Source organism: Nematolebias whitei, chromosome 5 (genome assembly GCF_014905685.2).
Source record: "Nematolebias whitei isolate Nwh7 chromosome 5, NemWhi1, whole genome shotgun sequence".
Taxonomy (NCBI): Eukaryota; Metazoa; Chordata; class Actinopteri; order Cyprinodontiformes; family Rivulidae; genus Nematolebias; species Nematolebias whitei.
Genome location: NC_056502.1, coordinates 19,422,311 through 19,435,046, shown reverse-complemented (window position 1 = coordinate 19,435,046; position 12,736 = coordinate 19,422,311). Strand labels below are relative to the sequence as shown.

The 12,736-nt window shown below is 37.1% G+C and overlaps 1 pseudogene; it reads right to left on the bottom strand.

Moving 5' to 3' along the window:
• LOC119409747 overlaps positions 1 to 5,060 on the bottom strand; it is a 108,643-nt pseudogene extending 103,583 nt beyond the window's left edge.
• Between the last annotated feature and the right edge of the window lie 7,676 nt (positions 5,061 to 12,736).

Here is a 12,736-nt window from a genome sequence, read left to right as displayed (position 1 = left end):
AAAATGCCTTCACGTTTTGATAAAAAAATTTGGTTCTACATAGGTCAACAGAATAATTTGTGGAAGAGAAAAACAAAAAGCTGAAGGGATATTCCAGCATTTTGAGAGCAGGAGGACAGAGACCCATGAAAAGTGCTAAAATGCTTCTTTAATGCTATCAACTCTCTTACGAAAGTACCAAACTGTGCTTTGTTAGATTTTTTTCCTTCTAAATCTCTGAACTGATTTGACAGTAGCTTTTCTTTGTCTTGGTTCATCATTGTTTGTTCCTGCTGTCACTGAAGTGTTTGCGTGGAGAAGCTCACACAAGCTGGTGACTCAAAAGTAACAGTGAAATCTAACATTGCTGTTGTAACGTCAGAGTATTGTTTCATCTTACAACTGCTGTCTAAGACACACAAGAAGAAGCTGCCAATTGTGATTTGTCTATTTACCACTGCAATCTAATCTTCAAAAAAACATTTTAAATGTCTTTCATGGGATGATTAAAATATCTATTTTTTCCTGTTTGTATCTTGATATTTTGGTGAATTGAAGTGATAAATGATCAGAATATACAGAAGTACAATAGTGATCATCAACTAGTGGCACTGGGCCATTTCTGGTCTTTGAGTTCAATCCATTTGGCACACAAATGTGTAGTTTATTAATACATTACATAAAATCTGATACAAGAATAGGTTCAGCTCCAAAACGTTATTGATGCCAGTCCCTTGACCAATCAGAGCACTTGCTCAAGTCACATGATCAGGTTTGTAAACAGTGTTATACTGTAGTAAAGCTTCATCACAGATGTGGCTATAACCAGCTCAGTATAGGCAAGGAGCAGGCAAAAGGCCCAAACCCTGAGTTAAATTACAGCATTACGTTTCACCCTATTTTAGCTTTGATGTCTGTAAATTAAGCATTTAATAATTTCAAACCCCTCTCCCCACCTAAAAGAACAGGGGTCATCTAATACAAAGCTTATTCTTTTCTTTCACTAACATTTTTTTTTCACAAAAACTTGTTTAGAATATGTCATTGCCCTTTTAAACAGTTTTACCTTTTTTTTAAATTTATGAACAATGATTCATAAGTAAAGTGAAGAGGAAATATTCAAACAATAAAAGAGCAAATGCCTTCTATTGATAACAGCAACCAATGAACTCACAAAGACGGCCATAATTACCAGAAACATGGCAGATTATATAGCTTTGAAAAAGTTGGGCTCTCCTGCAATTTTTTTGTTAATGAGGTTGTATGCTTAAAACATTTAGCAAGTTTGAAACTTTATCATATACATTTTTAACCTAAACCTAGTATCATACTGTATGTCATCACAAGCTGATACCATCTGCCCTGATGAACTATAGCTGTCTTGATCAGTGGATCTTCAGAACAATCTGAAAATGCCTCAAATCATTAGGAATATGATCTAATTGACCTTGATAATAAAAATCAAATAAAGAACCTCTTTGTTAGTTTAGTATTTTATAGCTTGAATGAATCTTTATACATTGTTAGTGGACGGCCATAAATATGAAACACAACTCTTTACAATGATAAATTAGCTGGTTTGTGAAAATATTAAACTGTTAAAGTCATTAGTTTCATGTAGTTAGTTTTTTTTCATCCTGCATATATTATGAGAATATAACAACATACATTACACACTGGTATATTCCAGAAAACTTTAAAGTTTAATCCTGTTTCTGTAAATTTTTCTTGATGTAATCTGGGAAATGTATCTCTTCAGATAGGATTGTTGGGAAGCAGTGGATGAGGGAAAACTATAACTTCATTATGGCGTACATGTTGTTATGCATAAACTCATGATCAAAGAGTCCCTGAAGGGGCACAGACAATCCAGTAATACATTTATTCATTTATTTGGTTTCAAATTGCCTTTGGGACGAAAGTGAATCAGTTGCAGACACCACTTGTGAATTGTGACAGCAGCCAGGTAATTTCCAGAGCTTTATTTACTGCCTTTCAAATGGTCCTCCTGGTAATAGAAAAACATTTTCAAAAAAGCTGTAAAAAATGACTTTGCAGATGCAAAGCTTCCTCTAATTGTTCACTGCCAACAAAGCAGTTGTTTATCAGAGAGACTGTTGTTGAAAATCAAAGTGTTTTTTTATTTTGGGTCACCCAGTCTGGATGATCCAGATAGCTGGCGTTACAATAACAACACATCAATGTTTAATAGTCTGCAGTGCAGAGAAAATCCTCTGATCGTCACATTGGAATAAATGTGTTTGCATGTCTGGATTGAAGAGGTTTTAGATTGTTACTGATAAGAAAAGGAACTGTTTTTGGCAATCAAATGGGTACCTTTTCCCCACACCGATATGTATGGTTAAAACTACGTAACTTGTTTTCTAATTAAAAAAACTTTGTCAACATCTGGCAACAGGAGTATTAAAATGAAAGCAGAACGTGTTCTCAAAGCAATGATCACAGAAACATTAAACATACATTGGTCATTTTGATTGGTAGTATTATTTATTTCAAACTTAAGTCATGCAGTTCAAATTTAAGAAGGTGACATCATCATTTTGCCAAAGTTATTGTAGTTTAGCAAAAAAAAGTTTTTTTTTAGATGCACCCTATTAGATCATATTTAAAATAACAGCTACAAATGTTTGCTTAGATTTAGAATTCTAATCTAAGCAATGAATAATCTAAGCAAATATGTTGTTGTTTTTAGTATTTTACCTGGTTTTATTTGTCACTTTGATTTTTTGTCCTTTTTTAACGCTGTTTTTATTTTAGTTGCTTTTATTGTTGTATATTGTTCTCTGTACTCTACAGGGTGTCCTTCTAAAACAGGTCTCTCTTGAAAATGAGTCATCGTGACTGAATGAGACTACCTGTAGAAATAAAGGTTAAATAAAAATAAATGTGCAATTTCAGCTGAACTGAACCAAAAGGTTTAAGGCAAATAAATTCCAAGAATGAGTTTATGCATCACAGAGTTGATAAGCTTTAATAAACAGTTATATAAATAAATTAAATCCTAAATGTAATGCATATAAATTATGTCTAGTGATGCATAAAGGTCAATTATATTGAATATTTTTTACAATCTTTATGCTGATTTTCTTTCATTTTGCCCATATAGTTGCACTTTTTTTGCAATAATGGCTAAATATTTAATGCTGCTGTTGCTTATTACAATGAACAGATGTGATAGTAATAATTATCAGAAGTATCACATGTATAATAGTGATATATATGAGAATGCTGGAATTTTATTTTACATTGGTCTCTTGTACTTTTCATGCCACACCCTCTTTGGAGGGAGAAATATTTAAAAATAAAAAATAAAATTTTTCAACCACAACTATTATCAGTCTGATTATTGGTTTGGTGACATCACTTCCATCCAGCGAAGATTTCCACCATGAAAGAGACTAAATCTTCTCCTTCCTCTCACCTACACACAGAACAGCATGAAGTTTTGTCAGAGAAACACAATTTGTGCAACATAGAAACAAGTCTAAGTTTTAACGATGTGTAAAAATTAGTTTCACACATTGATTTTGTTGACCTAAATACAAAGGATTTATGAAATCCCATTCCATCAGCATGACATGGCACCCCATCAATGGGAGTGGAGAAACTCGGTTTTAAACACATTTGGTAAATTATATTTTTTTACTATACATGCGAATTATAAAAAAAAATCCTGCATCATATATTCAATCAGCATTGGAACTACACTTTCTGATAAAATGACTCATTAAAAAAAAAACAGTAGGAATGTCAAGCAAATCGAATTGAGTCAAAATGGTTTAGCTTGGAGGAGAGAAAAAAGATAAGCATATTAAATGTAATAGTTGTTTCACATCAATTTCGGTTCATTACTCGGTGAAATGTTTTACTGAAGTGCGAAACTTTTTCTTGCTTTATGAAAATATTAACTTGCAAAAGTTTTTCATTACAACCTCAATCCTGACATTTTTATGCTCTTTTCATCTTTTCTGTTTTGGTTGTCCTAAAAATATCTTTGTCATCTCAGTTCTGCCAGTCAGTTCATTTTTATGTTCTCCTCTTTTCGATAGCTGTGTGTGTGTGTGTGTGTGTGTGACCATGACTAACAGGTCACTGCTGTTCAGCACTGCAGCCAATCCCTTCAGGTCCTTGTTTCAGCTGCTTGTTTAGCGACCTTGACAGCCTTTTTCTGTCCCTCTGAGTCGCACTGTTCCCACTCTTTGTTCCTCCTCTCTGCTGCCTCTTCAGTCCTCTTCTTTTCCTTTTCCTCTGATCTCCTTTCCTCTTTTCTCCCTGCTCTTGTCTTTCCTCTTGGCTCCATGTTTACCAACCTTGACAGCCCTTTTTTCAGGTTAAGTCCTCACTGCCATTTCCTTCCTCTCTTTTATCTCTTTTCAATTTTTTTTTTTTTTTTTGTTACCTTTGGTGGTTTCTTTGTCTAAAAACTGACATACAAAAAATATTAATAGAAAATCAAGCCATTGCTATTACCACTTATCTACTGAGGATTTATTTGTTTGCTGTACTTTGTAGGTTGCTGTCAAGTTATAAACCATCAAATTTGGAATTTTATTGTGGTTTAATTTAATGCAAAAATTTTTTGTTTATGGAAAAACTGGTTCTTGATTTACTTCAGCTTGATACATTTTAAGTAAAATTCAGGTTTTATGTGAGGGTTTTCTCAGAGTACTTTTCTTTCCTCCACAAACTAAAAACATGCATGTTAAGTTCACTTGTAACTCTAAATTGTCCATAGGTGTGAGTTAATGAATGGATGGATAGGCATTGCAACAATGTGATGGGGATGTGTCCCCCTCACATTTAAAAATGGTAATTTGGACCCCACACACACACACACACTTACGATGAAATATTATTTCACCCCACGCTGTTTCTATTTCTTCATGAATGAATCCATTCCACTTGATTAATAAGAAAATAATCAACTCACTAAAAATCCACTCCGGGCTTTCCTGGTTTACCTACAACAACTCACCACACTGCATGCAGTGTTTCTCCTCGGCCACTTGGCTTGGCAGGACGCTCATGGGGGAGGAAGGGGAGACACCTTTGTGTTGCATGCTAGCTTAGTGCTACGTTAGTGCTGGCAATTGTTGACCGGGGGGAGGGGACATTAGAATGCAGGAGAAAAGCAAAGCACTGTTTGTAGCATCTTAGCTAGCGCGTCTGTGTTGCTCACTAGCTTAGAGCTGCATTAGTGACGGCATTTTTTTATTTGGGGGAAGGGGGGTTGGATGTGTGAGAGAAGCCGCAAAAGCTCTATTCACACAAGGAGAGCTGTTGGTCAGACTACTTGTTGTGTCATGCTCTCTAAAATAGTTATTGAATCAAGTTGTGTAAATAAATGTAGCTTATTAACAACCAGTTAAAATACAACAGAATGCAGGAAATGGCATCTACTTTATTCAAAATTTTCTGGGGCAGGACCCCCAGACCCCCCACCATTGTGTCCCCCTCACATTAGAAATGTTTCTGACGCCAATGGACAAAATGGACAAAGGACAAAATCACTCCTTCAATCAATTTCACAACCTCTGTGAAAAAGCCATGATGCAGCACGGTAAGTACCTTTGTAATTTTAGCCACCGTTACACAAAATGATTTTGTTTCTTTTAACATTAACAAAGTGTTTTACCCATTACTTGTGCAGCCACACATTTTCTTTAGTGCAATGTGTTTAGTCATTATGAAAGCCGACAATATCACGGCTGAGGTAAGTTTTATTTTTAGTGAGTGTTGTGGCCCCCGCTTGAAAATCAACTCTAAAATCACCTCAGACCTTGTCGTACTTAAGATCAGCATGAAACAGCAAAGTCCCTGACTCACCTCCTCCCCGTTTGTCTCACACCTCCTCCATGTCCTGTCCTTCTCCATCCCTCTCTACATGCATTTTTCTTTCTTTTTATCTTCTGTTTCTGTTTCTCTTTTCTTTTTCCTTCCTCCTCCTTCTCCTCCCAGTTCTTCTTCTGCCTTTTCCCCTCCTCTTTCCCTCACTCATCTCCTAATCCCTCCTCTCCACCCTAATTTAAACTCTTTGAAGCCTTCAATAAGGCTCCATAATAAGCCTCTCCCTCTCCAGGCGAGCCAAGAGAGCAGCCTCCCAGCTGCCTTCTGCCTCTCCGTGAGTGCAGGCATGTTAATATGTGTGTGTTCTGTTTATTAGCATCGCTGCTTGTGAACATTTAACCCTGTGTTTGTTCACATAACAAACCAAGAGTGTGTACACTTGTGTGAGCGAGAGTGGTGTGATATCCTGAGGGAAAGAGACGGGCACATTGTGGAACATATTAGAATATGACTCAGCTGCAGAATAAACTGTGTAAAGAGGTCATTGATGCAGAATTGAATTAAATTAAATGGAACTGGGGAAAAAGATCAAATTGATTAAAATGAAAAAATGGAGTGCTTTATGATTAATGTTACTGCTTTATACTCAGATACAGCAAGCTATGCTTATATGTGAAAACAAAAAGTCCATATGAGAATGCAAATCTCCTGATATCTTATGGTTTACTGCCAACTTTGAAGTCATGAATTTAAAAAAAAGGGAAATATATTAGAAAATAGAAAAATCCAAACACAAATTATCATCATATATAATTATTTTAAAATCATAAAGTCCAATTAAATCTGCAAAATGTGATTATTGCTTTACTATTTGTCAATTTATTAACTTTTTTATTTTAGAAAATAACATTTAAAAATATTAACGAAAGTTACATGATTAAATCAAGTTTATCATAAGCAGAATTAAATATAACTGTAATCAATTCAAATATTTTATTCCATCCATCCATCCATTTTCTTTACCCACTTCTTCCTTTTCTGTTCACTGGGATCACTAGTGCCCATATAGTCACCGTGTGAGAGGCGGGGGACACCCTGGACAGTCCATCACAGGGACACATAGAGACAAATGAGACAAACAACCATTCACTCTCACACTCATACCTAGGGACAATTTAGAGTTTCCAATCAGTCTAAAAAACTTTTTTGGGGGTCCAAATTAAGGTGATTTTATGGTTTCTATTTTCCAGATCAAGTAGCACTCATCATAACTAAATAAATAAAAATTTACAGCCAGTCCATGTGATCGGTATTGGTGATTGGCAGCAAAAAACCTGATTGGAGTATCCCTAGTATAAATACATGTTCTGTTGCACTCTTATCCCCTGCCGCCATGAAAAACAGGGAGTCATGTAACTGCCAGCGTTTCTGTGTGTCTGTGTGTGCATATGTGTATGTTGGTCTTACTATTTGACTAAATATTATTATTGTTAAAATATTAGCAAAATATCTCTTGAGCCAGTGGGTGGGTCCAAATGAAACTCTCAATGGACATGAGAGTCAACCTGATTCAGGATGGCTACCACAGCTAAGTGGCTATAATAAACTCAAAAATGGCTTTAATATAGGCAGATCTACAGAATAGGCTAACATGTTGTCTGCCAGTCAATGAGAATCATCTTTAATACATTGTTTTAGCATTTTCAGGTTGGGTAAGATCTTTCTATTAAACAGCGGCAAGCAATTCAGCAACAGGTTTATTTTCTTCTTATTTTTTTCTACCTACATTATAAAAGCAAGAAAAGCACTTTGTACTTTAGGGGTTGCAATATTGCAACTTCCACCCCACCACCATTTACATCCAAACATTTGCAAAAATCATAGATACATGTTTGAAAAGGAAAACATCTGTGTTGTGTTTTCAGTGTGTCTTTGTTGTTGGACAACTTGCGTTTTGTCATTTTTTTCCATCAGAAGAATCTGTGATGGGAATTTAACGGTTAATATTTGTCAGCTGTAGATCTCTTTGAGTTATAATGGATTATACGGCACACAAACAAACCGGGCATACAGCCCCTTAGCACTGGTTCAACACACAATTAGACAACGTGCACGTAGCTACACACTGCCCACTGGCTTGCTGTATACACACAAACCCAAACCCTGCTCCACGGGTTTATCTTCATGATGATAGTAATCAGTATGAAGCCCACTGGCTACAGCAGCAGGCTGCTTGGTAGTCATTACAGTTAGCTTAACTGTTTACACTCGTTAATCAAATTAGCAAGTTACACACACAACTGTGCACACTCGCAAAACTGTACGCACACAAACTTGTGTGATGAAACGCACTAGTGTACACACATACGCAAGAGACGTAAACAAGGAGTCAGGCTCAGAGTTGCATCTTAGATTAATTATCTCTGTCCTAAAGCAGAGACGCAGTCAGAGGAGGTGGAAGGAGAGAGGGAGAAAGATCTCCACACTTCTGTAGGTAAAAAAAGATGTAAACAAGATAAATGCAGAGAGACGCCGAGGAAGGGAAAGAGACAGACAGGATCCTAGACGTAAGCAAGAGCCGGAGTTATACTTCTACTTCTCATCTTAAATATGTCTTGGAGTGCTCTAAATATGCAAATCGATGGCAGAGGAGAAGTGACAAAAAGCAGGGATTTGAAAGTTTGTTGCTTTTAAGTGTTTGCATGAGGCATCCTAGGGTAAACTAAATCAATGGTGAGCTGAGGTTTCCTCTCCTATATGAATGGAGAGTGGTAATAAATCCAAGCTTGGGCACTGAGGATCGATATGTAAGGAAAATGGCCATTTATACAGCCCACATTTATTACCAGCACAGTGTACACACACAAGTAGATGTAGCCACCATTATGTTGTAATTCTTCAGTTTGTGTTAAACCATTTTGAAGCTTTATGTAACAAACCCATCATACTCTATTGTTCATGTCAGTGTTGACTCCAAATAACAGTTAAGTTCAAAATCTATTATTTTATTTTTTTTACCAGAACATTTTATAAACTTTGGTTAAATGCAATAGTCGTGTACTTCTTGCTAACAAAATCAGAAACAGGCAGTGGGTCATCTACTTGATGGCTTGCTGCCATGAACTGGTCATCAGCAGTTAAATAAACTGCTTGACATCATTGCAAACTTCAGAGCAGCCATCTGATTGGACTGATGAGCTATTAGTCCAAGCGAAGCCAAGACCAACGAGGATTGATGTCATTTTTTAAAAAAGTGTGAAACTCAAAAACGTTCTAGCTGTTCGTGTAAATACATCATCAGTAATTTACACACTGATTTCAATAGTTATTTGCAAGCAGCTGCCTATAGCACAACCAGTGCAGACATTCAGAGCACTTCCAACAAGAATATCAGAATATTTCTGCTGGAAAAAATCATATCATGTGAAATTGATTTTCAAGGTTTGGGTTTATAAAGTGGTGTTCTGCCATAAGGTTTTTGAAATTGGAGTTGTTTTTTAGATGGTAGTAATCCATCCTGCTTATACTAGCTGTTAGCTTGTTAATTTGGTCAGAATTTTCACCTTCTTTCTCCTGTCAGAGCTTGGAAATTGCCAATAAAAATCCAATGTTATTCAGATTGAACAACAATCATTGTTTTGAGAAGTAACCTTGTCATGATCACCATTCTCTGCCACTTGCTACGCCCACTTCCCCACTGCTAATCGGTGCTCATGCCCTACACCTGCCACACTCTATTTAAGAGTCCCATCTATGCCAAGTCTATGCCAGATTATCAAACCCTTCATGGTTTTAGATATCCAGCCATTTGTTCATGTTCACGCATGACATTTACGTCTCAACCCCACGCCTTGTCTTGTAGATTCGACCTCATGCCTCATGTTTTGGATTTACAGCTCTGCCTGCTCCTCATCTGGTTTTGTTCTGCCCGTCTAACCCTGGTAACGTCTACCCCTTCTGCTTACAGATTTTGGATTAGGATTGACCCCTGGATTTGTTTTGGACCTCTGACTCCCTGTGCTTGACCCCTGATTCATCTTTCGGACCACAGTTGTGGCTGAGTGGTTAGAGCAGTCGTCCTCCAATGCAAGAGCTGGGGGTTCAAATCCACCAGCTGTCACATGCCCAAGTGTCCCTGAGCAAGACATGAACCCCTCATTGCCTCTGATGTGTGTCCCATCGGTGTATGAATGTGATAAAGTACTGATTAGTCTCTTTAGAATGATTTGTTCAATTAGCTATGTATAGATCTAGTAGAGTGATGCATGAATGGGTAAATGAGGACACAGATTGTGTTGTAAAGAGCTTTGAGTATCTTGATCAGATAGAAAGGAGCTATATAAGTACAGTCCATTTACCATTTACGACTTTGCAGCTGCTCTCCTACCAGTTACGGTGATGTCATCTCATCTAGCTCCGACAGGCTCCCTCATCACCTGCCTGAGAAGACTTGTTCCCGTGACTGGATCCAGACTCCCACCAGCGGTGGCAAACAATTTATTTACAAAGTAAATGCTCTTGCTGTTAACATGTGATTCTTGACCTGCCATTGTGTATCTGTTCCTATCAAACCCAGCCAATCGAAGAAGATGGTCACTTGTCCTGAGCCTGGTTCTGCTGAAGGTTTCTTCCTCATGAGGGAGTTTTTCCTTTCCACTGTCTCCTTCATGCTTGCTCAAGATGAGAGTTCTGTGATGGAGTCAAATTCAAAGCAGTCTGCTCCTCAGACAAATAATGTTAAATTATTATTTTTACATAAGAATGTTTCTGTTCAGTGCCCTGAGATGACTTCTGTTGTGACTTGTCACTATATAAATTAACTGAATTGAATTGAAATTGTCTGGCTGAACTTTTGAATCCAAAAACCTGATCCTCGACAAATCTAAAATATTTTGCTCTAATCAGACAGCAATCCTTTCCAAATCTATGTTTGTATGCCTGTTCTGAAGCGGAATTTTTTTTACTTGAATGTGGTGTGATGTGCAGTTGTGCCATCAACTGCTTAGATGAAGTTTTGCTGTGAGTGTGCTTTGCAGAAGAACCAGCTTGCATAGAAACAAAAGTGGAAAGCAAGTGGAATTTTTTGCACAACACATTGTGAGTGATGCAAAGAAACAGAGCTGTAAACACAGAGACTTATAGTTTGAACGCAGCTACATTGTTATTATTGTAAACTTGTATTTTATTGTTGTCTATAGAAACCAATAGAAATACAATGAATTGCAGAAAAACAATACATCTCTACATCAGCATAATGTGAGTCAACTTAAAGCATTTGTCACAGATTGTCAGCATTTTTTTCAGAAGCTTTACATGTACACTTGTGGAAAATAATCAATTTGGCAAAAGGCTCAGTACAATAACAAAAACAGAATTTGGGCTTTCTGTTTTCTCTACAGCTTTTCATACTCAAGAAAATAAGCTGCAGATTTTAATTGTTTTCCAATTAGCATGAAAAAAAAAAACAATTAGGCACATATCCAGTGATGTTACTGTGTCCAAGATGATGATGATGATGATGCATCAGTTTACAATACATGCGAATGCTGTTCTCTTCAGTCTAAATATTCACTATAAAGATTAATAGAAGATCAGAGCTACCTCGTGTGTGTAGGTTTGAGTATGTGTTTATTTTATGTGTGGAATCTGTAAAAAGAAACTGCAGAGATGGAGAAGAAACTAAAGGAGCTAAAGCTCAGATTAGCAGGGAGCCATCTACTCTGAATCCCATCTTCCAAAAGCTATGCACCAGTTTTAGCACAGCTATGCAGTGTGTTGTACAAAATACACACTGGACTGCTCACAAACACACACATACACACAGATTAGCAGGCAGTCATTTATTTGCAAGCCAGTCTTTCAGTCCAGGGCTTGCTGCTGCGCATTTTAGTGGCGCTCCCATAATGACTGTTAAATCAATTTCCAAAACAGCGTATTATGTGCACAGATTATATTGTGAGTTTTCATTTACTAGCAAATGACTAACTTGTCTCCTGGGGAATGGAAATGATCTAAAGCACAGTTGGTGCAATTGCTTAAACATAAATTTTCAGTGCTGCAACAATAACTTTGCGTGACACAAAGTTGTTGATACATTTCAGTTGCTTTTGTTTCAATATCTCAGAAGGGTACATGCAGTTAATGTATGTAGCTAAAATTACCATTTGCATTTAAAGTTGTATATTACCCCTCTGAAAAAAGAAAGTGTGTGTGTGTTTACACCCCCCCCCCCCCGCACACACACACACACACACACACACACACACACTCTTTAACATCTTGAGCACTCATAACTTCTAGTTTTTCACTTATCCTCCTCCTTTACCTGCCCACTCCTTCACGGAGAGGAAGGTGAAGGAAGGAGAAGAAAGATCCAAATGCAGTCCTAGGAGGTGGTAGGTGATGAAAACAGAAAGCATGTGTTTTCCAAAACTTAACGGGAGTTGCAGTTTTAGACCTGCAGACAGAGGGCAGACTGAACAGAAATAAATAGAACAGAAATTTGGCAAAAGCAACAACATTTGACTAATATAAACTTGGCAAGAACTGTCTGAAGCAAGAGCCAGAACAGAGGCATGCTTCCAAGGAGGAGTAAAGGAAACCAAGGTACTCACAAAATGAAATGCAGGTGTGTACTGATTGGGAATGTTTAGGCATGCCAAATAGAAAAATACACTGACAAAAGGTAACAATTTCTTCAACGTAAAACATGAAATGAGGTTTGGGAAATGTAACATAAGACAGGGGTAAAATAAATACAAGAATAAGTCAACTCACTTCATCACTTGCTCTTGTCAAGGGCGGACGCTTTCCCTCTCCTCTCCCTCCTCTGTTTTGCTTTGCTCTGTCGTGTCTGTGAAACTGCTTCACAGTCTCTCTCTACATATCTTTTGAACCATCAATTTTTGTTATGGATCTGGTCAATTGGTCTCTCAACACAAATGATAAA